At 42.0% G+C, this 26,233-nt stretch overlaps 1 long non-coding RNA gene across 1 annotated transcript; it reads right to left on the reverse strand.

Annotated features, from left to right (window-relative positions):
* Positions 1 to 7,124: 7,124 nt before the first annotated feature.
* On the reverse strand, positions 7,125 to 26,003 carry LOC140526234 (uncharacterized). Its single transcript, XR_011974291.1, has 3 exons — positions 25,916 to 26,003; positions 25,058 to 25,151; positions 7,125 to 7,329 (listed from the first exon to the last, which is right to left on the reverse strand). It is a non-coding gene; the product is annotated as an uncharacterized lncRNA (long non-coding RNA).
* Between the last annotated feature and the right edge of the window lie 230 nt (positions 26,004 to 26,233).

Genomic DNA, 26,233 nt, shown 5'->3' on the forward strand with positions numbered 1-26,233 from the left:
GAATATCTGATCACTGGATCCAGATGGCTCTGGAGGAGAAGTGAGGCTGGTGACCTGCACAGCCCTCCCTCACTCAAAACAAAGTCAAGTGCAAGTTATGTCATCATTTCTCCGATGGCATGGTCTTCTTCGGCAACAAAGGACGAACACACACTTGTCTATAAATGGCCAATGGCTCCTTCCCCCCTCTTTTGTAGCCCACCTCCCACACTATGTTTAGGAAAGCCAACTGGTATATGTGCGTGTGTGTGTTTTATATTTGATATTCTGTGACCCCCATTCCAGCTGGGGGTTAAGAAGAGAAGAGGGTCTCAATATCTGTGCCAATATAAATATATTACCATAGTTTATGCTGTGGGGTTCAGGGAGTATACACAGGTCAGTCTGTTGTCCCTTGTTTATTCTTTGTGGTTTGACATCCATGACTGTCCTCCTTCCCTCCTCCTCCAGATTCTAAAGCTCAGTCTGCTGAGAAAGCTGGGAGAAGTCTAGGATTGAGAGCTCCAATCAGCATTGAATTGGAATTCAGTATTTAGGAAGACCCTCCACACATTCCCCTTCTGTGATGGCAAAAATCCCACCACTGCCTCTGACCTCCAAGGGAATGCACTCTTCCATAAACAGAGGGATATGAACATGTTGTGTAACATATCAAGCCCTGTTCAAATCAACAAGAGACCTTCATGAACTTCTCTGTGGTTTGGGATCACCTGCTGGCCACACCACATTTGGCTCATCTGTCCTTGCACTTGGAACGGAGTAAAGACGTCATCAGATATTCCTGGGTGGAGCAAGGAGCTGAAATTTGCTCAAGATAATCATTATTAATACCAGTTCCTGGCACCAGAATGGTATTTTTTCCATGTTCCTGAGCACTTGTTGCCTCCTCTTGTTGCCTTCTCCCAATGTATCCCAGGAGGCAGGCAGAATGGGTAGTATTTCCACTGATTATTTCCACTATTCCCAACATATGGGGGAAGGGGAGGCAGAGAAGGAAGATTGTCCTAAGGCATGGCAATGGAGGGGAAAGGATGAAGCGCACCCTCCTTCCACCCTCTAACCCCATATCAGTACCTACTCTGGACCAGATAAAAGCCTTTTTTTCCCCTCTATTTGTAAGGGAAACTAGAGAGAGGATTCATGCTTCATATAGTAGCTGGAACAGAAGGCCTCCTGGTAGAATGGAAAGGATACTGGGTTTTGGAACCAGATTCCTGGATTTGAATCCTGGTTCTAAGTGTGCCTGGGCTCTGACTGGTCAGCTTTTACCTTACCTTACCTACCCAGGCCTGCATCTTACTTCCCTTCCTTTTCTACAACATGCTACTAAGCAGATCCTCCCAGCTCTCCTCCATCCTCTTCCAAGCTCCCCTTTATGTGCTATCTTGAATAGCACATATGAATGTAGGTTAGAATGTAGGTTCCTTGAAAACAGAGACTGTGTCTCTTGCTTGTACTTGTATCCTTAGCCCTTAGCACGGTGCCTGATACATAGTAAGCAACTCATAAATGTGTTTATCTACCTGCCTTCCTGTGTGAACTTAAGAAAGTGTGACCATTTCAGAGAATGACTCTAAGGTTTCCTTCCATTTCTAAATCCATGATCATCCTATGATTTTTCCAACTCTGAGATTTTTTGATTCTGTGACTTGCCTCAGGGTACATACTGAGTTGGAGGAGAGTGCACAACCTGGATTTCCTGGCTCTCTGTCTAGGCATCTTTTAATTGGAAGAAACTGTAATCACTGAAAAAAAGGGAGAGGAGGAAAGGGAATCACTGCTGATCTAATCTCTGTGCTTTCAGAGGTGTCCAATAAAAAAAGGACCCGAGTACTCATGTCTACTCCTTCCCTACCTCACTTTCATCCTACAGCTGGACAAGTCGACCTTCAAGTGGCAGAGGTCATAGGAAATGGTGTCCAGGAACTCTGGTTTTGATGAAATAAATACCATGCCAAAAAAGCTTTCAATCCTCCAGGTCAACTTGGGGTTCTCTTCTTTCTTTTTCTCTGATGCACTCCAGGGACATCAGTGTTATTGGCTGGTAAGCTTGTGCTACTCTGTATGAATCTCTCTCCATCGATGACAGCAATTCTAGTTTAGCCTCAGTACACATGGAGCCTAATATTTGCTTAGTGTACCCTAGACAAATCCAATGGGAAGTTTTCAAAAGAACTCTGTTAGTACTTAAGCATAGGAGACCAGCAAAGATGGCAGAATGGGAGAAAGTGTATACACTCACAACTATTTCAGCAAAGATGGAGGTAGAACACCAAACCAAACAGTGATTAGAAAATGCAAGGAGAAACCACAGTGGCACATTTTTCTAGCCAAAAATAGCAAATTCAGCTCACAACTAAGTAACTAGGTTACTTTGCAGACAATGGGGTCATCCCTCAGCTCTTTCACTCTGACTCTGGAGCAGGATCACATACCCTGAGCTGGGACCTGCAGCTGAGTAACAAGCACAGGAACTGAACTTCAGACCAGGGATGAAACTACAGGTCTTTGGTTCGGAAATTTCATCTGTACTGGAGCTCCAACCAGGGGCAAGCCTGCAATTGTGTTGTTCACACCCAAACCCAGGTAAGGAACCTGTAAAGCTCAGGAGGTCAGTGATTAGACTATGTTCTACATAGGATCATTTAAGGTTCCCTATAAGTTTGTGGGCCCCCAGTCTGACTCATTCCTTAGATCCTGCTCTCAAGAATCTCACATTCTGATAATGGAAGATGGCACATATAAGGGAGTTCAGCTGCAGATTGGATAAAAAAATTCAGGGGTCTTATGAGTGCTTATTGCACAGTGGGCATCAAAGCCCAGAAACCTGGAAGTGACTGGGCTATTACCACTGCAAAGGGAAAGAATAAGTCTAAGTGTTGGAGAAGAGCAAGGATTCTGGGTTCCCTCCTGTAGCAGTAAGGATGCGGACACGGGGTTATCATTCAGTTGGGAGGGGGCAAAGGAAACAATTAACATACCAATGCCAAATGAGGGTAGAGTCTGCACAGCAAACATATAGCAGGAGAGAGGAAGAGCACAGCCTCCCTACACACACACACACACACACACACACACACACACACACACACACACACACACACACACACACACATTGGAGTCAGTTTCTGGTGATAATAGAAGAGATTTCCAAAAGAAGATATATGGAGAGAAATACAAAGGAGAGAAGACCTGAGGACAAAAATGTAAATGTTTCTGAGACCTGGCAAGGAGGAGTAGAAAAGGGATTAGACTTGGAGCCAGAAGTCATAGACTGAATTATTCAGTCACTTACTGGCATTGTGATTTCTGGGAAAGTCTCACGATGAGTTCATCCATTAAATGGGCACAGTAATACTTGCACTACTTACCCCAGAGTGGGACTGTGAATAAAGCATGTTGTAAACTGAGCGGCTCTATCGAAATGTGAGCTATTTTTATCCTGAGCTATTATTAACAGGAGACAGAAATGAAACAGGTTCATTAGGATTGGTCAGGAAAGACATCCTAAAAGAGATAAGTTTTGATCCAAAGGAAGAGGAATAGGATAAGAAGAAGGAAGAGGAGGAGAGGGAGAAAAAGAATGAGAAGGAAGAGAAAGGAGGAGGAGGAAGAAGAAGAAGAAAGGGAAGGAGAAGAAGAAGAAAGAAGGAGAAAGAGAAGAAGGAAGAGAAGGAGAAAGAGAAGAAGGAAGAGAAGGAGGAGAAGGAGAAGGAGAGGAAAGAGGAGGAGAAGAAGGAGAAGAATGAGGAGGAGGAGAACCATTTAATAAAGTTTCTGATGTGCCAGGCACTGTGCTAAGTGCTTTCCAATTATTCTCATTTGAGCTTCACACTTTTCCTGTGAAGTAGGTGCTATTATTTTCCATATTTTACATAAGAGGCAACTGAAGGAAACAGAGGTTATTTTACTTGCCCAGGGTCACATAGCTGGTAAGTGTCTGCGGTCATATCTAAACTCAGATCTTCTTGACTCTAGACGCAGTGTTCTATACACCAGGCCACTTAACTACCTTTACTTTGAAGTGGGGTGCATTTTAGTGTAGTGAAAAGGGTATTGAATTTGGAGTAAGAAACTGTGGATTTGCATCCTATTTCCAACTTTTACTGGCTACGTGACCTTATATAAAGTCACTCCATGATAATGCTGACAAGTTATTAAATGAACATAATGAAGCATAAGTTATGATCATCAATTTAGAGTTAAAAGGGACCCCAGAGGTCATCTAGCCCAATCTCAATTTACAGATGAGGAAACTGAGGTACAGGGAAGGGAAGTGACTTGCTTAAGGTAACATCAGAAATGGGTTTCAAACTCAAGTCCTCTGACTCCAGAACATTTTCGTTGTACTGTGTTGTCATCCTATATTTCAAACAATTCAGGTAAAGCTCTGGATCCCTGCTGCCAGACATGAAGAATGCCTGCCCCAGCCCTGAAATCTAAGGCCAGAAAAAGGGAATCATTCTGGGAAATAGTATGACAGGTGGAGAAGTGGGGCCTGAGAGTTCTAATCTCAGCTCTATCGCTGACATGCTGTATGACCTTTGTAAGTGCCTTAACCTCTCTGAGCATGAGCCAAGCTCCACATGCCAGGTGATGGAGATCCCACCCAACCAAGTCTGCTGAGCCAAGAGCTGCTAGGAGCCATAGACACCAGGAGGATGAAGTCAGGGAAAAGAAATAATCTGAGAGTCAAGAGTAGGCGCTATTTTTTGGTAGCATTCCTGGAAAGTTACATTCTGATTGGCCCTGGAGTTGGACTTCTTTCCAGCCTTTGCCAGTCAGGAACAAGTCTATTAATAAAACTGTTTCTCCCTCTTGCCTCTCTCTCCCTCCTTTTCTCCCTCCTATCCCCATGAGAATGGGCAAGGCTGCCCTAGGAGTTTGGCCCGTTCCTAGCTAGTGTGAGCCAGTGATAGAGGAGATTGTAAAGTCTGACCTAGGAAAACTCCTGGAAATCAGGACAAGAACCCAGAAGTCAGAGGGCACTTGTCCTGGCTCACCTCCCCAATAATCTCCTCCTATACCCAAACCTGAAGCTCTGATGTTCACCCATTCCCCATAGACAGGCTTCTTTGTCTTCTGTTACATAGTTATGCAACACCCACCCCCAAGATTTGTGTTTTCCTTCTGTGGATTATCTCTAATTTATCCTGTATGTAGCCAGTTTGCACGTGGTTGCTTTGCATGGTTCCCCCGCCCCACACTAGATAGTGAGCTCCTTCAAGGCAGAGACTTACTTGTCTTTTGTCTTTCTTTGTATCCTCAGTACTTAGCACAGTGCCTGGTGCATAATCAATGTCTATTAGCTTGTGTAAACCTAAATGTCCGTGCATGTGTCCATTCATTCATTCAACAGATATTTGTGGAGTGTCCACTATGAACAAGATATGTGTATATGTACTTAAACTGAGTAAAGGTACATTGCAGAAGAGTATTTCTGTGCCCATTGGCTCATATTTCTACTCTAAAGTTAAATGATCATAATAGTTTACACTCCTATAACACTTTAAGATTTATAAATTAACAAATAATATTTCATTTCATCCTCATGACCACTCTTGGTGGTTAGGTGCTATGATTGTCCTCATTTTACAAATAAGGAAATCGTGGCAGGCAGAGGTCAAATGAACTTGCCCAGGGTTACACTGCTAGAAAGCCTCTGAGGACAGATTTGAACTCAGGTCTTCCAGACTCCAAATCCATCACCCCTTCCACTGCCCCACCTAACAGCCTAGGCTTACAAAGAACCTTCCTTGAAAAAACTCTCTGACATAGGTAAGTACAAGTATTATTATCCTCATTTTATAGATGAGAGGAGTGAGGATCAGAGGGACTAAAGTGATTTGTCCATCACATAGCTAGTAAATGTCAGAGGCAAGAATCTAAACCTGAGTCTCCTGGCTCCAAGTCCAGTATTCTTTCCACATGATTCCTTTTGTCAAAAAGAAAATAATGGACAATAATGGGGAATTCAACAGTGGGGCAGAAAGAAGCTAGTTGGAGGCAGGGTGGTTCAATAGAAAGAGCATCGGTTCGGGGACAGAAGACCTGGGTTCAAATCCTGCTTCTGATGTTTACTACCTATGGGACCTTGGGCTAGTCCCTGGCTTCAGTTGCCTCATCTATAAAATAAAGGAGAGCATTCTGGGAAATGTAACAATGCCCATTTTCGAGGATGACAATTTCCAATCATCTTATCAGGGCTTCTTAAACTTTTTTCCACTCCTAGCCCCTTCAGCACCTTTTAAACTGTGGGTCATGATCCCATGATCTCAAAGATCCTTTCCAACTCTAGAATTAGGATCCTACCTGTATGACTTTGGGCAAGTTACATAAGCTCAGCTTCCTTATCTTGGAAATGATGGCGTAGGACTAGTTGGCCCTCTGAGGTACCTTCCTTCTCTCAAGCTACAATCCTATGTGGCTTAACAAAATGAAATGTCTAGTCCAAGATCACACCATGGTAGAACCAGGCATCGAAAGGCTGAACCATGACTCAAACTCTAGCATGCTCAGGAATTATTAGTGCTAGGACAGAGGCAGTGGAAGGAGAAAGTTAGTTAAAGAGAAAGGGCTGGGAATTTCAATTTGCCTGGGAACTTCAAACCTTCTCTAAAACAAAATAGAGGAAGGTGGGAGTGCCTTCAGGAGTATGCCAAGGCACACTCAATACTCACACTCAGATAGATAGATCGATAGATGATAGATAGATAGATAGATGATAGATAGATTGGTAGATGGATGGATGGAAGAATGGATGAATGGATGGATAGACAGGCGGATGGACAGATGGACAGACGGATGGATGGATGGATGGATGTGCACAAATATATATATATATATATATATATATATACATATATCTATGAATGAATGAATGAGTATTCACTAAGCACTGTGTGCAAAGCAGTATGCCAAGTTCTAGGGATACAGATAGAAAAACCAGATAGTCCCTGTCTCAGGGTTCTCACAAGCTAATAACAATAATGACTAACATATATACAGCACTTTAAGGTTTGTAAAGAGCCTTACATACATTATAATAGAGGGAAACAACATACACACATTTTCAAGACTTTGGTCCATAAAGTATAATGGCAAAACAATGAGTAATTAATGTATTTTAAAAATATAATCTTTACTGACAAAACCTTTCTGAAGTTGAATCACTTGACAGTGTCAAGGACTTTGGTGGTGACAACATTCTTTCTTGCATCTTCAGTAGTGGTGCCTGCCGAAGGGGAGAGGACATATCAATGGATGGTGATGAGGATGGCTGGTCCATTCTTTACATGAGTTGTTACCAAGACGGCTGCAGGGGCCAGGCTGTAGGCAGAGCAGATGATGGGATGGAAAAGGTTGTGAGAGGGAGAAAAGGCACTGCTATTTCTGGGACTCTTGGACTCAGAAACCTAGGCTGTCTCCATATAGATTTGAGGAGAGATTGTGATCCAAGTGGTAGCAATAGTTTGACTCACCTGGTACATGCTGCCTCCAGTCTCTACCTCAGGGATCCTTGCTACTTCAGCTAAGTGACAATGAATATAACCCCATGAATATAACTATATCTCTAAATACACATATATAAGATATACATAGATATGTCTATATAGAGTGACACATGTGTTGATACATGCATATATATGTATGTATCTACATATATACATATATGTATCCTTCTATAAGATACCTATATAAGAGGATCTGGGATCTTTCTCTGTTTTCTCTCCTGGGAAGACTGGTGAGAATGTTTGATATCTGCCCAGAGGGATACACGCTGGAACCTAGGATTGATACTCAATAAAAACTAGAAAGAAAGACAAAGGCAATAAAAACCACAGAACCTGGGATGCAGTGGGGTGGAGGCAGCATCAGAGAGTAGGACTGAGATTCTGGCTGCCTCTTGCACAGACAAACTAAGGATGAAGCTCCAGAAGAGTGGTGTCAGACACTGACCCTTTGGCCACATTGTCACCCACAACATTCCCAAGTGCCATTGAACCAGGTTAAAATGTAATTGAGAAATAGTTAAAATAAATAAAAATACAGTAGAACATAGATGATGTTAATATGTGGTAAGGGGGCTACAGGGATGCTTATGTACAATTTAGAGGTTCTGTTTCTGTCTGAGTTTGACACTACCAGCCTAGAATCATCATTGTCCGTTACAAAGGTGGGACAGCTAGGTGGTGCAGAGTACAGGCCCTGGAGTCAGAAGGACTTGAGTTCCAAGGTGATCTCAGGCACTTGACACTTAGGGCTCCTGCCCCTCCCAGCTTGATTTATTTGTTGTTTATTCATTCATTTACTTATCTACTTCTTTACTTCTTTTGTCTTATTTTCTATTCAAAGGGGCCATCATCCACTGACTACTTTTTAGAGGCCTATTACCTCACTTTAAGTGAGTACCTAAAAAGGCCTTAGCCTAAAAGGCCAAGGTCTCCCATTGCATACTGGGCTGTCTCCAGTCATCCTGATGAATATCTATCTGGTTCTTGGATCCAAATGACTCAGGAGAAGAAAGTGAGACTGGTGACCTTGCACAGCCCTCCCTCACTCCAGAGTCAAGTACAAGTCATATCATCATTTCTCTGATGTCATGGTCCACTTCAAAAACAAAGGACAAACCCAACAACAAAAGCTGCGTGACCTTGTGCAAGTCACTTAACCCCAATTGCCTTGCCTTTTCCCACCTCCAAAAAACAAACCAAAACTAAAAAGGGCACCAGAAATCAATCAGTTAGAAAGTGCAGCCAGGTCCCAACTGGTACAAACAATGAGTCCTCAAAGTGGTGGGATTGCTCTAATTCACACTGCATATTTCCATTAGGCTGGAACTAATTGACATATTTTACATAATTAAGACTTTAAATAGAGGGAGTTCAAATAAATCACTTCTCAGGATCCAGTGTTCACATTAATCAGGACCTGGATGAATTTAAGTGCCTACTGTGTGCCAGACACTGGGTTAAATGCTTCAGATCTAAGTACAAAGACATACACACACATACACACAAATACATATATACATGTATGTGCATTTGTGTATGTACCTTGTATATATATGTATAATGCACATATTATAATGTGCTGTATATGCATATAAATTTATATGTGGTATATGTGTGTATACATGTATGTGTATATGTATATGTGTATATATATACATATATATTATATACACACAGAGATATTAGGAAGTCTGCATGGACTCCAGTGGGCTTTTTCCTATTTTATTTCACCTCTTGAGTGCTTTAGCACCTGCTGCTTAAATTTATAGCTTACAAATTGGTCCCACCACCCCCTCTGCCTCCCTTGCTGAGCCTTGCCCTCATTTGGAGTGTCTCCCCCCTTCCCCTCCCTCCTAGGATGCTGCTATATGGGGGCTGCTGTGCTCAGGCATTTGCAAATGTCTCTCAGGCATCCCTGGGTCATCCCCCCCTCCCTCCAAGGGCAGGGTTCTGTGTATGTGTTTCTATCTCTGTCTCTATGCCTTTCTGAAAGTGTCTGAGGGAAGGGGCCAAAAGCACACAAGGTGGGGGGAGGGGAGGTGGAGGGAGTGAAAGGGCCAGGTAACAAAATTAGAATAGTCCCTGAGAAGCTTGGCCTTCTCCTGTTACCTCTCCCTATTCCTCCTCCTTCCCCTTTTGCCATTAGCCCTTGCCCTCCATTCCCTCTGGGTCATATGACCCAGTGCCCACAGCCTGCTGGGAGGTCCTGTTTCTTGCTACCCTACTCCCACCCTAGAAACATGCATGAAAACCTATTCTTCCCTCTCTGACCACCCACCCCCACAGACCCTAGCTGCCAAGAATTGGTGCTCCATGGGCACCATGGGGGGTGAGGGGCAGACTCTAGAGTTGAAAGGTCATGCAGACATAAATTGTCATGGACCTCCTCCCCTCCCTATCCTGAAGAGGGGTGAATTTTCAGCTCCTGAGGTCATCAAGGGTCAGGGTCACCCCTCTAGGAGCTGATCCCCGTGGGAATGGGCAGAACACAGATCAGTTCCCTGGCTAAGTTTAGCTGGTTATACTGTACTGACCCCTAGGGAGGGGCTGGGGGACAGTCTGTTCACTCAGTTCACTCCAGCTTTCTCACTCCTCTAATTTGGAGAGTGGGACTGATATGAAATGGGCAAAGCTCAAACTTGCTCCTAGTCTGATAGGGGAGGCAATCCCTACCTTCAGAGAACTTAGAGTATAGTGAAGAAAAAGATCCCACTTTAGAGTGAGCCTGGTCTCCCAGGAAAGATATCACCCCTGACTTCAGGTCATCCTTCTTAGGGGAGAGAAGAGCAGGAAAGAAACACACACATAGTCTTAAATAACCTCTGTTTTGATCCCTGAAGAAAAACCTCTTTTGTCTTCAGTTCTCTAAGCTGACAAGCTTCAGGACCTACCATCCTGAACCCCTCCCACTCTGACCCCCACCATCTGAAGATCATTCTCCCCTGGGTGTCTGTCAAGGTACCCTGCCAGGTCACCAGATTTACAGGATGAGGAACATCCTATAAACTCAACAATCCATGTTGACTCAGGGCCTATGCCACAGGCTGGCCCAGCCATCTTAGGAACAGCATGAGGGGAGCATCAGGCCCAGGAAAACCTAGTGTTCTGCACACTTCCCTGTCCTCCCCCCCTTGCCCATCCCCGTGGACATCTGGAGATGTAGACAGAGAAGAAGGCATCTTCTTTCCAGAGGTCCAGCCTAAGGACCTGCTTTCAAATCTCTTCATATTCTTTGATCCAGTTCCACTGGCTCCCTGGTGGGTCCACAAATGAGGACTCCTCCAAATTCTGGGCATTTTTGTTGTCCCTCACACCTGGATTGCTCTCCCTCCTCATCCCAGACTCCTGGCTTCCCTAGATTCCTTCAAGTTCCAGCTAAAATCCCACCTTCTACAGGAAAACTTCCCCAACCCTTATCAATTCTAACGCCTTCCTTCATTTATTTCCTATTTATTCTATTTATAACTTATTTGTACATAGTCCTCCAAGTGCCTCAATCTCACAACCTACCTGTCATACTTGACTCATTATTCTCTCACCAAGCTCACCCCCCCCCCCCAAAAAAACCAATCTGTTGTCAAGGACTGTTGATTTCACCTTTACAACATCTCTTCAGTATCTCATCCCCTTCTCTCCTTTGACTCTGCCATCACTAAAGTACAAGTCCTCATCACCTCACACCTTAATGGCTCAGAGTGACTGTAAATAGTCAAACTCTGAGGGTCTTCCCCTCCCAGATGGATTCTTTTGTGAAGGCAAACTAGGCCATCTTTGGCCTCAGTTCTTACTTAGCCTTAAATCACTGAATGGGTATTGCCTCAGATAAACTGAGACCTGGGAAAGATCTTAGTTTAGAAAGGTCAAGGTCTCCTACTGCATCCTGGGACTTTGCCAGGCATCCTGACCTATGTCTTGCCATTAGACTTCCAGTGACTCTGGAGGAGAGAGTGGGCCTGATGACTCTGCACAGCTCTGCCTCACTCAAATTCAATTCATTTGCAAGTCAAGACATCACCCTCCTGATATCATTGGTGCTGCCTACCTCAAGTGTTTCCCTATTCCAATTCATCTATTCAACCACTAAAGTGATTTTCTTAAAATGAAGGTTCAACTATATCAGCCCCTTTCCCACACACCTCCTCCACATTCAACAAACTCCAGTGGTTCCTTGTTTCCTCTAGGGTCAAGTGCAAAATGCTTTGTTTGGCATTCAATGCCCTTCATCATCTACTTCCAACCAACCTTTCCAGTCTTCTTACACTTTATTCTCTGACACCTACTGTTTCATCCAGTAACACTGACCTGTTTGCTGTTCCATGAACAGAACACTCTATCTCATGCCTGGAATGTCCTTCCTCATCTTCATCCACTGTCTTCCCTGGTTTCACTTAAGTCCCACTGCCTGGCCTTTAAAATATCTGATGGCAGCTATCAAGATACAAAATCAGAGAATTTCAAGACTTAAGAGACCTCAGCAGTCACAGTTTATCCCATAGTCAATACAACATCTCAGAAAAATGACCATCCTATATCTGGTTGAATACTTCCAATGAAGCGGAACTCCCTACTTCCCAAGGCAGTCCATTTCATTTTGGGACTCTGATCATTAGGAAGTTTGGGGATGTTTTGTCTTGATAAAACCTAAATTTGCCTCTTTGAACACTCTACCATTTTTGTTACTTGATCTCCCCTCTGGAGCCTCACAAAACAAGCCTAATTCCTCACCCACAAGCCCTTGAAGACAGCTATAATATCTTCCCTGAATCTCCTCTTCTCTAGTCTAAAACACTCCCTCTTACTTCCACCAATAACCATATGGCATGGATTTGAGGTCCTTCACTATTCTGATTGTCCTCTCATAAGTGCCCAGCTCTATACAATACTCCAGCTGCTGTCTGGCTAGGACAGAATAAAACAACATTATCACCTCCTTATTCTGGGAAGTTCTGCCTGGCAATAGAACCCCAGACTGAATTCACTTCTTTCAGTTGCTCTATCACATTATTAATCCATCAATAAGCATTTATTAAGTGCTTCCTACATAAACAAGATTATGCTGAGCTTGTGAACCACTAAAACCCCCAGATCTTTATCAGACAAACTTCTATTGAAATTCGTCTTGTATTTGTGAAGACATTGTTTAACCCAAGTGTAGCTCTTCACATTTATCCCATTTATTTATTTACTAAATGTAAAAATTTAATCTTGAAAAGCAGCATGGCTAGAAGCCATGGAACCCAAGTCAGGAAGGCATGGGTTTAAATCCCATTTCTGATACTCACTGTCTGCTTGACTCTGGGCAAATCCCTTACCCTTCAGTACTCTAGTGCAGAGGTGTCAAACACCAGCCCTTGGATCCCCAAAGTGTGCTCAGAATCAGATTAAAATGTCATTGGGAAATATTGTTTAAAATACATTAAAATGGAGCAGCTAGGTGGTACAGTGGATAGATCACCGACCCTGGAGTCAGGAAGAGCTGACTTCAAAGCCCACCTCAGATACTTACTAGCCATGTAACCCTGAATGCCCCCCAAAATTAGATAAATAAAAACACAAGAGATAATGTTCATACATGGTTTTCTAATATATTTCAGTAGGGATTCTTATGTAAGGTTAAGTGCTCCAGTTTCTATTTGAGTTTGGCCCCCAGCTCTAGGTAATTCTCTAAGATGCTGACCTGAATAGGAAGAGAGGGTTTCCTCATCCAGGGGGAGTCTATGCCAATGAAATCTAGATTCAGTCTCTATACCTATCCTGAAATTTCACCTCTTTATATTCACTCCAAAGTGAAGGTCTTTTTGGATCCTGACTCTATCATCAAGTGTGTTAGCTATCCCTTCTAGCTTTGTTTCATTGTCAGATTTGATAAGCATACTAGATATATCCTTATCTAAATCATTAGATAAAGAATGTTTCAGTGGAAAGAGCTTTGGGCCTGGAGTCAGGAAGACCTGAGTTCAAATCTGACCTCAGACATTTACTAGCAACGTAATCCTGGGTAAGTCACTTAACCTTAATCCACTTAAGGTTTGCCTTATTACACTGGAAGAAGACCTTTTAAAAATTATGAGCAGAGCCAAGATGGTGGAGTAAAAGCAGGGGCCTGCCACAGCTCTCCCCCCAAAACTCTCAGAAAACGTGTAAAAAAAATGACTCTAAACAAATTCTAGAGCAACAGAAGTCACAAAATAACAGACTGAAGCAAATTTCCAGCCCAAGACAATCTTGGAAGGTCGACAGGAAGGGTCTATTGCACTAGGCTGGGAGCAGAGCACTGGGTGCAGACTGAGCAGGAGCAAGTCTTAGGGGACTGAATTGCTGGTGACTGTTGTAGATTCCAGACTTCTCAATCCACAAACACTAAAGACAGCTTCAAAGGTCAGTGGGAAGGGTCTCTTACCTGGCTGAGAGGGGAGCATGGTCTGGCCCCAGTCCCAGCTCCAGGGCAGCAGCAGCAACTGCTAAAGCAGAGGATGTTTCTGGTTTCCTCCACTTAACAAAGCTCAAAAGTCAAGTAATTGTCTGGGAAAATGAGCAAATGGGAGAAAAAGAAACAAACTATAGATTCTTACTTTCTCAATGAAGAAGTATTTCCTTACGTCATTAGTGACAAGGAAAATCAAAACATACACCCAGAAGAAGACAACAAAGCCAAATCTCCTGTATCCAAAGCCTCTAAGAAACATATGAATTGGTCTCAGGCCATGGAAGAGCTCAAAAAGGATTTTGAAAATCAAGTAAAAGAAGTAAAGGAAAAATTGGGAAGAGAAATGAGAGTAATACAAGAAAATCATGAAAAATGAATCAACAGTTTGCTAAAGGAGACCCAAAAAATGCTGAAGAATATCACACTTTTAAAATTAGACTAACCCAAAAGGCAAAAGAGGTTCAAAAATGCCTTAAGAAGCAGAATGAGCCAAATGGAAAAAGAGGTCCAAAAGCTCACTGAAGAAAATAATTCTTTAAAAACTAGAATGGAGAAAATGGAAGTTAATGACTTTATGAGAAATCAAGAAATTATAAAACAAAACAAAAGAATGAAAAAATAGAAAATGATGTGAAGTATCTCAGAGGAAAAACAACAGACCTGGAAAATGGATCCAGGAGAGATAATTTAAAAATTATTGGACTACCTAAAAGCCATGATCAATAAAAGAGCCTAGACATCATCTTTCAAGAAATTATCAAGGAAAACTGTCCTGATATTCTAGAACCAGAGGGTAAAATAGAAATGGAAAGAATCCACTGATCACCTCCTGAAAGAGATCCCAAAAGGAAAACTCCTATCCTAGGAACATTATAGCCAAATTCCACAGTTCCCAGGTCAAGCAGAAAATATTACAAGCAACCAAATAGAAACAATTCAAGTGTTGTGGAAACACAATCAGGATAACAGAAGACTTAGCAGCTTCTATACTAAAGGATTAGAAGGTTTGGAATATGATATTCCAGAGGTCAGAGGAGGTAGGATTAAAACCAAGCATCACCTACCCAGCAAATATGAGTATAATACTTCAGGGGAAAAAATGGAACTTCAATGAAACAGAGGACTTCCAAGCATTCTTGTTGAAAAAATCCGAGCTAAACAGAAAATTTGACTTTCAAATACAAAAAGCAAGAGAAGCATGAATAGGTAAATAGGAAAGAGAAACCATAAGGGACTTATTAAAGTTGAACTGTTTACATTCCTACATGGAAAGATGATATTTGCAGCTTGAGACCTTTCTCAGTATTAGGATAGTTGAAGGGAAAATACATGTGCATGTGTATAAATATGTATACATATATATGTGTATATATATATACATATATATATATATATACAGAGAGAGAGAGAGAGAGAGGAGAGTGAGAGGGGGCACAAGGTGAGATGAATATGAAGGGCTGATATCTAAAAAAGAAAATTAAGGATTGAGAGGAATGTACTAGGAGAAAGAGAAAAGGAGAGGTAGAATATAGTAAATTATCTCACATAAAAGAGGCAAGAAAAAGCTTTTACAATGGAGGGGAAGAAGGGGAAGGTGAGAGGGAATAAGTGAGCCTTCCTTTCATCAGTTTTGGTTTCAGGAGGAAATAACATACACACTCAATTGGGTATAGAAGTTTATCTTACCCTACAGGAAAGCAGGGGGAAAGGGATAAGAGAGGGGGGATAACAGAAAGGATGGCAAATTGGGGAAGGGGTAATCAGAAGCAAACACTTTGGTAGAGGGACAGGTAAAAGGAGAGAACTGAATAAATACAGAGTGGGACAGGATAAAGGGAAATATAGTTTCACAACATCAGTGTTATAGAGGTGTTTTGCATGACTACAAATGTATAATCTCTATCGAATTTCTTGCCTTCTCAATGAAAGTGGGTGGGGAGGGGAAAGGGAGAGAACGTGGAACTCAAAGCTTTAAAAATGAATGTTAGAGGATGTTTTTACTTACAACTAGGAAATAAGATATATAAGCAATGGGGTATAGAAATCTCTCACCCTAGAGGAAAATAGAAGGGAAGGGGATGGGGGTGGGAGTGATAGAAGGGAGGGCAGATCGGAGGAAAAGGCAATCAAAATACGCACTCTCCTGGGGTGGGAGTAGGGGAGTGATGGGGAGAAAATTTGAAATTCAAAATTTTGTGGAAGTGAATGTTGAAAACTGAAAATGAATTTATATGAAAAAATACACTGGAGGAGGAAATGGTAAACCACTCTAGTATCTTTGCCAAGAAAATATGGACAGTACAGCCATGGTCTATGGGGTCACGAAGAGCTGAACATGACTTGACAAATGAACAACAAAGTTATTAGCAAAAATATTAAATAATAAAATGTCAAGCCACTGGAGACACCTCCTTTCAAGTTAACATCAAGCCCTTAATGACTATTCCTTGAGTCCTCACGCCCCAATCCATAAAGATCCAATCCATAAGATTGTACTATCACTTAGCCCACATTTCTCCATCTTTTCCATGAGAGACATCGTCAAACATTTCACTAAAATATAGGCAAACTCTTTCTTCAGCATTCCCCAGATTTATTGGTTAGGTAACTCCATCAGTGGGGCAGGTAGGTGGTGCAATGGATAGAGAGTCAAGCCTGGAGTCAGAAAGATTCACCTTCTCAAGCTCAAATCTGGCCTCAGATGCTTACTAGGTGTGTGACCCTGGGCAAATCACTTTACCCCATTTGTCCCAGTTTCCTCTTGTGTAAAATGATCTGGAGAAGGAAATGGCAAACCACTCCAGTATCTCTGCCAAGAAAACCCCAAATGGGGTCATGAAGAATCATCCCGAAATGACTGAATATCAGCAACAAACCCCATCAAAAGAGGAAATGCTACTAGTGTGATCTGATCTGTTCTTGCTAAAGTCATCCTGGCCCTTTGTCACCCTGATTTTTCCTTTTCTAGATATGCACCAACCTGGAATAATCCATTCTAGAATTTTGCCAGGAATGGAGGTCAGACTTTACCATTTGTAGACTCTACTCATTTCTTTTTCTGAAAATCATACCAATAATTTCCTCCTTCCAGGCCTGCTATTCCTCTCCCATTCTCCATGATCTTTCAGCTATCCCAAATGGTGGCTCAAAAATCACGTCCACCAGTTGTCTTCCTACCCAGGAATCTAATTGGCTGGGGGCAGGTGACCTGAAATTCACCAGGAGCAGCTAAATACTCCCTTACCATCTTCTCATCTGTCTTGGTCTCCACTGCCTACTAGTCATTTTTGTTCTGTTTTTCTTTTTTTTTCAAAAAGATCAACCCCTTTGGCCAAAAGCAAAAAATTAAGCAGCTTGGCTCTCTCCTTCTACTGTGTTATTATTGTCCCATCCTGCGCCAGCCAGTCTTATCCCTTCTTGAGCCTTCTCTTTTCCTCAGTTTAGGAATAGGGACTGAACCTGTGATTTCATTGATCTAGGGAACTCCCAAGTGAGGAAATTAACACAGGTCTGCACCTGTTCTTTAATTTATAGCCTTAGAGAGTTCTTGAAGCACTGAGAGACAAGAGACTATGTGATTGACCTGAGGTAACACAGTGGATATATATATATATATATATATATATATATATATATATATATATATATATATATATATATATATATATATATATATATATATATATATCAGAAGCAAGATTTGAAGAATGAGGTCTTCCTCACTCTGAAGCCAACTCTCCACCACATCACACTGCTTCCATTTCCTCAATATAACTTTAAAAAAATAACCCTTTTTATAGTCCTTACCTTTCTCAGCCTGTTCTCAATTAATTCTGAGTCTTAGAACTCTTAGCCATATTCTTATAAGCTCTTCTGTCTTAATACTCTATCACCTGCCCTTGCTCTCATTTTCTGTAATTTTCTTTGGAAAATCTAATTTGGTTGATGAGTTTTGTGTGACTGTAGACAAGTCCAGTGTTTCCTCTTGACTGGAATTGTTTCTCTTTGGGTCTTTAGAGTTTTATTGTTGAGAGCTGCTTGCCCCTCCTGGGCTATTTCCTACTGTAAAATGTTATTGCATGGGATCTTCTCTTTAAGTCTCCTCCAGGTTAAACAACCCTCATGTCCTCAACTGATTCTATGAGATGAGATTCTATCACCATCACACAGAGACTCTGAACACCACACCCCATAGTCTGAAGCAATGAGGGGAGAAAGGTACCTGCCACATTAAGTCTGTGGTCAAAATGAGGAAGAATACCTTTACCTCAAACCAACAGTTCTTATGGTGGGACTTATGAGTTTCTTAAAAATAATTTTATAACTATTTCAATACAAATCAGTTTCTTTCATAAAGTCTATGTATTTTATTTTATGGACTTAAAAAAACTATAGTTATCCCTTCCACATCATGACTTTCCCCATAGTGGTTTTGATATATCACAGGTTGGCATAAGAAATTAAGTGGGAATTTAGAGGGAGTTTTGTGGAAGCTACAGATGACACAGAAAAAGTTTAGAAATGCAGAAATGCATAAAATATGTATATAGTATTACATAACATCAATATAGTTTATCTTTTAATACCACAAACACCCAATAAAAGAAAAAGAAAAAATTCAGACTTCTTCTCTGGTACAAACAGAGGGCCAAAAAATTTTACACCGATTTTCCAGAACACAGGGGAGCTGTACCCCTAGTCCTTGTGTTGTGGAAGGGATAACTGTATTCTGAAAAGGAATCATCACCAGGCTGTCAATGGGGTCCATAACCTCCCCCCAAAAAAATTAAGAACCCCTAGACTAGAGGAAATCTAGATTTGAAGTAAAAAGAAAATCAGTCAAACTTGTTACTCAGCTTCAAGGAGAGAAAACAACCAGCTGGATTAACTAAAGCTTTAACTTCTCCCCTACTTGATTTAGCTTCGAAGAGACAGACAGACAGACAGGAGACAACAAAGTTAGCTGGCTTCACATGTGTGAGAGAGGTTATGAGTGTCAGAATGAGATGTTCAGTGAGCCCCATGGAGTAGAACAGAAGAGAGTAAGTGTGAACTGAGATGACCTGGGTTGGAATCCTGCCTCTAACACAAGCTAGCTTATGTATCATCTCCCTGTACCTCCCCTTCCTCAACTATTATCCCTGTAAAATGGGGATAATCATACTCCTACTATAGCTTGCAGTGATATGATTTGCTTTGTAAACTTTAAAGCCTTGTATAAATGTGTTGTTAGTGTATTTACCTACGTATGAGTGTGAGTGTCTACATGTAGCTTGTGTGCGTGTGCCCATGTACACACACATGCAAAGGCTGGTCTCATCCTCAGGAAGAAGGAATGTGATTTCTAGGACAAATTCTTTCCTTCCTTAAATCTTTCTCCACCTCCTATCCCAACCCACCACACACACACACAAAGCACCCCTTCCACCTGACCTATTCCTTCAATAGAGGTCAAGTCTTTCATTCCTACAAAAATGAAATGGATTGCCTTGGGAGGGGGTGGGTTTCTGCTACCCAGAGAGCTTCAAGCAGATTTTGGATGACCACTTGTCAGGTATGTTATAGAGAAGATTCCTTTTAAGTATGAGTTGAGGTACCTTCTAACTTGAAAATTCTGGAAACCCCTGAGATAGCCCACAAGGTAGCTGAAATTCATGCTTAATTGTAAATGACTGGTATTAGATTTTTTTTCATTTTCCACAGAGACAGCAGGAAATATGAGGATACTAGGCATTTAAAAAGAAAAGAAAAGAAAAAGAAAAGGAGTAAAATGCAGTGTTAGAAGCCTTCTTAGGTACTCCAGATCTAAAGGATACAAAACTAAAGTGAGCAACAACCTCAGAAACTGTCTAGTCCAAATACACTATTTTACAGTTGAAGAAATAAAGACACAGAGGAAGTAACTTGTCCAAAGTCACGGAAACATAGAATCTCAGAGTTGGGAGGGATCTTAGACGTCATCTCATTCAATACCTGAACAGGAATCCCCTTTGTAACATCCCCCACAAGCGGTCATCAAGCTTGAAGATTTCCCCAGTAGGTCAATGGCAGAATTGGAATTCGAACCCAGTTCCTCAGACAACCAATGTTCTTTCCAATAAGTCACAATGCCTTGCAAAAAGGTCACCATACTGTAAAAAAGAATTCGGTCAGCTTGGAAAACAAATTTTGCCTATTTCCCCAATTTTGCCTAGAGCTATTTTGGGGTGGGTGGGGGGCGGCAAATGCTACCCAGTGAAGATGAGGAGGGTGAGAAGAATGGGGCTGTGCAGAAGAAACAGCCGATATAGTACTTGTCACAAATCTGCAGAAAAGGAGCTAGAATCATCACCATCATCATCATCATTTTTATCTTTCTTTTCACATTTTTGACAGGTCTCAAATAGAATTGGTGTTGGGAAAATTGCTACCCTGCTATCATTCTTTCGTGTTTTGATGCTATATGGACTCTTGCCCAGGTAGAGAAAATACTTGCTTTTTGCAGTTGAATGAAAGGATTGGGATATGACATTAACCTCTATAGGTTTGTTGAAAGCACCTACGTTGTTATTGTTTCTATGGTTTGTTGTTTGTTTTCAAAGAGGACCAATGGCATCACAAATGGATGAAATTTTGACTTGTGAGTGAATTGGATTTAAGTGAGACAGAGTTGCACAAAGTCATCAAGTTTACTCTCTCTTCCAGAGTCGTCGAAGTTCAGGGGCACGACAAAATTCAAGCTGACTGGTGATGATCTGGGATGCAATGGATAACCCGGGCATTTTCAATGTCTGATGAAGCTCTAAGCACTCCACAACACCTGCTTTGACCACCTTAATGGCCCTTGGAATGAACTGTTCTCATCCACCCACTCTGCCAGGGGAAATCTTCTCATGCTTAAGATAGACACTCTCCTAACTCACTGATGGGTTTGAAGTTCATCAGTTACCCTCAACCTGGTTTAGCTTATCTACCAAGACAGTATATTTTGAGATCTGTATTTGCAGCAAATGGCAGATTTCTCGTCTTTCAGTCCAAGGAGCTTCTGGTACACAATTCTAGCTACCAGATTATGTTTTACTAGGTATGTATCAGGTGCTAAAATTTTCTAGCCTGTAACAATGTGTTGCATACCTTCTATTGTTTCTCTGCATCATCTACACTGGTAACTAAGTTTGAGATCTTCTCAATAATTTCTGGTGAGGATCACATAGTTCTGAATTGCCAGAATAAAACCTTCAGTTTCAACAAGCATTCAGCCATTGGCTTGAAGCTTTACTGTCAACAGGTTGTTGGCTGACCACCTAAACATCACTCACAAAGGGACTTCTGATTTCTTGCTTGAATATTTGAGTTTTTTCAGAAGTAAAGCATTCTGCGATTAATCAATCAATAAATATTTATTAAATACCTATCTACCATGTGCCCAGCACTGTGCTAAACACTAAAGATACACAAAGAAGCAAAAGGCAGTTCCTGACCTCAGGGAACTTACAATCTAATGGGGAAATAACATGCAAACAAATAAATACAAAGTGAGCTATATAAAGTATAAATTGGAAATAATTAAAAGAGGGAAGGCACTGGAATTAAGAGGGTTTGAGAAGGCTTCTTGTAGAAGGTGGGATTTTTGTTGGGACTTAAGGGAAGCCAGAGAGATCAGTAGTCAGGCTTGAGAAGGGCGAGCATTCTAGGCATGAGGGGCAGCCAGAGAGAATACCCCAAGCCAAGATTTGGAGTATTTTGTTCACAGAAAAGTCAGGAGATCAGTGTTACTGGATCAAAGAATATGTGTTAAGGAAATAAGGTGTAAGAAAACTAGAAAGTTAGGAAATGACTAGGTTATGAAGGTCTTTGAAGGCCATATAGAACATTTTGCATTTGCTCCTAGAGGCAATAGGAAGTCACTGGAGTTTATTGAGTGGGTGGAAGAGGATGGAGACAGAGGTGGGCAGGTGGTAACATGGTCAGGCTTTCACTTTGGGCTAGAGTGAAAAGAGACTCATGGCAGGCAGACTCAACAGCAAGATGCTGCAATAATTCAGGCAGAGGGTCTGCACCAGGATGGTGGTAGTATCAGAAGAGAGAAGTGAGCTTATTTGAGAGATCAACAGACCTTGGCAGCCTTGGTAGCCTTGGCAACAGCTTGGATATGGGGACAGGGAGGGTGAAAAATAGTGAGGTTGTGAGCCTGGGACTGGGAGGGTAGTGTTGCCCTCTACAGTAATAGGGAAGGTAGGAGGAGGTCTAGTTCCATTTTGGACATACTGAGTTTAAGATGATTACTGGACATCCAATGAGAGATGTCTGAAAGGAGCTGGAGATGTGAGATTATAGGTTGGCAGAAAGATTTGAGGCAGGAAAGACAGATTTGAGAATGATCAGCATAGAAATGGTGATTAAATCCATGGGAGTTGATGAGATCACCAAGGGAAGTTGTAGAGAGGAAAAAGAGAAGAGGATACAGAACTGAAAATTGAGGGACACCAGTGGCTAGAGGTCATGATCTGGAAGAGGATCCAGAAAAAGGGACAGAGAAGGACTGGTCATATAGGTAGGAGGAGAACCAGAAGAGAGTGGTATCCCAAAAACATAGAAAAAAGAGAGTATTAAGGAGGAGAGAGTGAACAACAGTGCCAAAGGCTGTAGACAGATCAAGAAGAATAAGGATTTAGAAATGGAGATGATTGGTTTTGACAACTAGGAGATCATTGATAACTCTGGAGAGAATAGTTTCAGTGGAATGATAAGATAGGAAGACAGTTGTAAGGGATTAAGAAGAAAGCAAAAGGAGAGAAAGTGGAGGTACCTATTGTAGATGACCTTTTGGAGATGGGGAAGAGGGCATTCATCATGAATGACTTCAATTTCTTCTGTAAAACATGAGACAAAATTCTCAACTGAAAGAGTGAGGGGAGAGGGAGTCATGTGAATACTGGCCCTGGAGTTGGGAGAACCCGAATTCAAATCCAACCTTAGACACTGAATACCTGTGTGATCCTGGGAAAGTCACTTAACCCCAGTTGCCTCAAAAAAAAACCCAAATAGAATGAGGAAAGAGAAATGGGGACAAGGAATGTCCTTGGCAAAGGACAGACAGCACTTAAAAAGTCTCAGAGGCTCATTTAATCATTTAATCAGCTCAGGGAAGGCCTCAAACTGAATATAGCAAAAGAGCACTAGCTTTGGAATCAGAGGACCTGGGTTTAAAATCTACCTCTGCCGCTTCCTACCTATATGACCTTGGCTCAGTTCCTTAACCTCTCCAACCTCCAGTTTCCTCATATGCAAAAGAGAGGGCGGGGCTAGATGACCTCTAAGGTCTAAGTCAATAATTCTTTGATCCTGTGACCCAAGTCAGAAGTCTCTCTTGCAGGAATTGTTCCTAGAAGTCTACTCCAACAAGGAGTTCCCAGTCGCCTTTGCCCGAGTGCTGGGCATGGGTGGGAAGGTCTGGGACTGACTCATTACCACCTTCACCCCAGACTTGGAACAGTCATTCACCTTTGGAAGCCTTCTGTCACTTGGAGGCAAGGTGTGGCAGCAAGGAAGGAACAGATGGGGACAACAGGGGTCAATGACACTAAGACATCTGCCCCTAGCACTATCCCAATCCTAGATCAAAATTCAGTCCTGCCCTTTACCTTGTCCAGGCACCTACCCCCAGCTAATCCCAGTATGGACCAGGAATAAGGAAGGCAGCTGGTTTATTCCCCCTCCCCTGCAGACCCCTCCAGCACAATACTTTGAAACCAGTTATTAGAAACCATATTGTTAGAAACAGAATAGTGTAACACAACGGAAAGAGGATCTAGCTTTGAATTTTGCTACTATACAGGTTGATACTTCCATTCTGTGTGGCCTTGGACAAGTCCTTTCTGACTTAGCTGACAACTTCTCCAGGTCTGTTTCCTAATAAAAATGATACAATATTTAATATTGAGATAAAATGAGATATTTGTAACATGCTAAACACAATGCCTAGGACATAGTAGGCATCTAATAATTTTTTTTTTTTAGTCAGCTAAGCGGGACAGTGGCATGGGAGCTGCAACTAGAGTTGGGAAGATCTGAATTCAAATCTAGCCTCAGATACTTACTAGCTGTGTGACCTTGGCAAGTTACTTAATCTTTCTTTCCCTCGGTTTCCTATTCTGTAAAATGGACATAATAATAGTACCTACTTCCCATGATCATTAGGAGAATCAGTCGAGAAGATATTTGTAGTTCTGTTACTGTGTACAATGTTCTCCTGGTTCTGCTCACTTTGCTTTGGATCAGTTCACGTAAGTTCCTCTAGATTGTTCTGAAATCATTGTCATTTCTCATAGTACAATAGTATTCCATTACATTCATATACCACAGCTTGTTCAGTCATTCCCCAATTAATGGGCATCCTTCAGTTTCCAGTTCTTAGCCACCACAAACATAGCTGCTATAATATTTTTGTACATGTGGGTCCTGTTCCTTTATAAGAGATCTTATAAAGCACAGTGCCTGGCACATAGTAGACAACTGTTATTTTTATCTGTAAAAAGTAAAGAAAATGTTAAAAAATGCAAGACAGTATTATAATTTGTAAAAAAAAAAAAAAACACCCAAATCTATTAAATCTGTAAAATTAGTATTATTACTATTATCTGCAAAATGAGCCATTGGAAGAGATAGCCTCTGAGTTCCCTTACTGGAGAGCTATGATCTCCCACCCACCTGCAAGACCAAGTAATGTCTCAGGGTTTGACATCTAGAGAAGGACAACAAAGACTTGAGCCCCTTCCCCCTAAATCAGAAAGACTGGGAACAAATGTGAAACCCTCCAGATGTTATCCTCCCTCCTAGACAAGAAGCCCTCCCTCTCATCCTCACCTCCACCCAGGAATGTGCTGGAAAATGTTTAACAAAAGGCTCTCTGAAAAAAATTTAATAAAGGCAGGATACATTTTTTAAACTTAATCTACATTATTAATATTTTCTATATTGTGTCTTTAGGTGTAGGCAATCTACAGAACAATAAATCAAGTCCTAATTTGTAGCATTTGCCAATTTCCAAAGTATAAATGCTCATCCTGAAAATTTAACATTCAGCTTTCATGTATCAATCTCACTCCAGTACATCCCTGCCTCCACTCCAACTCACCATGTAAGTGTGAGCCAGTCCTGTGTGAGTCCTACAAGTCACTGGGAAAGACCAGAAGTAGACTTTGAAATCCCTTCAATCCATCTCTCAGTTCCTATAATGTGATACCATGGGAGGGGAGGGAGGAAGCAATTGATAGGAAGTCAGATGACCTTAGTTTAAGTTATGGCTTTATTTACCACCTGTATGACAATGGGGATTTTAATTAACCCCTCTGTCCCTCAGTTTTCTCATGGGTAAAACGAGGGGGTTGAACCAGTTATCTCAGAGTCTCTGGGTCCTCAGTTCAAACTATTCCCCCCCAGTAAAGAGCAGACTGGATCAGTTCCCTCCATCTTCTCTCCTCAGAAAGGCATCATTACTCTCTAAAATATCCCAAACTTTCCCTCTCCTTGGTTTTCTCTATTCTACCTGGGAGTGGGGAGTCTCTTTATATTGTCCAACTTGTATGTGCCATCATTTATGAATTAACTGTATGCAACTGTGAGTGTGTATATGTGTAAAAGTGTCCATATCTGTGGAGAGAACCTCCTGTTCGTTGTGGATGATACTCTCCCCTGAGGAGGTGTGGAGCTTGGTGCAGAGAAAGTGTGGGACTGGGGTGCTGAGAATGCACGAGTCCTGATCTCACCTCCATCCCTAACTTTCTGTGTGACCCTCTCTCTGGGCCTCATCTCTCCCCATCCATGATCCAAGAATTACTCCCACAGTGTGAGTCTGTGTTGGGGAACCGGGGAAGGGAGGAGGGTGGATGGGAGGGGGAGGGGAAGAGAAGGGGTGGAAGACAAAGAGCACGTCGGTGGAGACTCTCAGAAGGGGAGGTAGCTCAGATCCCCACCTTCCACCCCCACTCCCTACCTCCAGTACACAGGTGCATCTGACCCAATTCTGATTATTAACTCCAGTTCGTTAGATATAGTTAAGGCAGTTGAGCACAAGCATATCCATCCGTCAGTTGCGGAAGGGATGGAATAAATACCCACACTTGGCTCTGACTACAAAGGGTGTTTCTTGGGGGGGGGCACCCCTGAACTGTTCTAACGCCCAAAGCGCCGCACGGGAGGGGGAAGGGGGAAGCGGGGAGGGGCCGTGACGTCGAGGTGGCCTCATGCAAACGAGAAGGAAGCAGCTAATTGCCGACCTGATGACTGGGCAGCCTGATGAGTGGGGTGATGA

This window comes from Notamacropus eugenii, chromosome 2 (assembly GCF_028372415.1).
Source record: "Notamacropus eugenii isolate mMacEug1 chromosome 2, mMacEug1.pri_v2, whole genome shotgun sequence".
Classification (NCBI taxonomy): Eukaryota; Metazoa; Chordata; class Mammalia; order Diprotodontia; family Macropodidae; genus Notamacropus; species Notamacropus eugenii.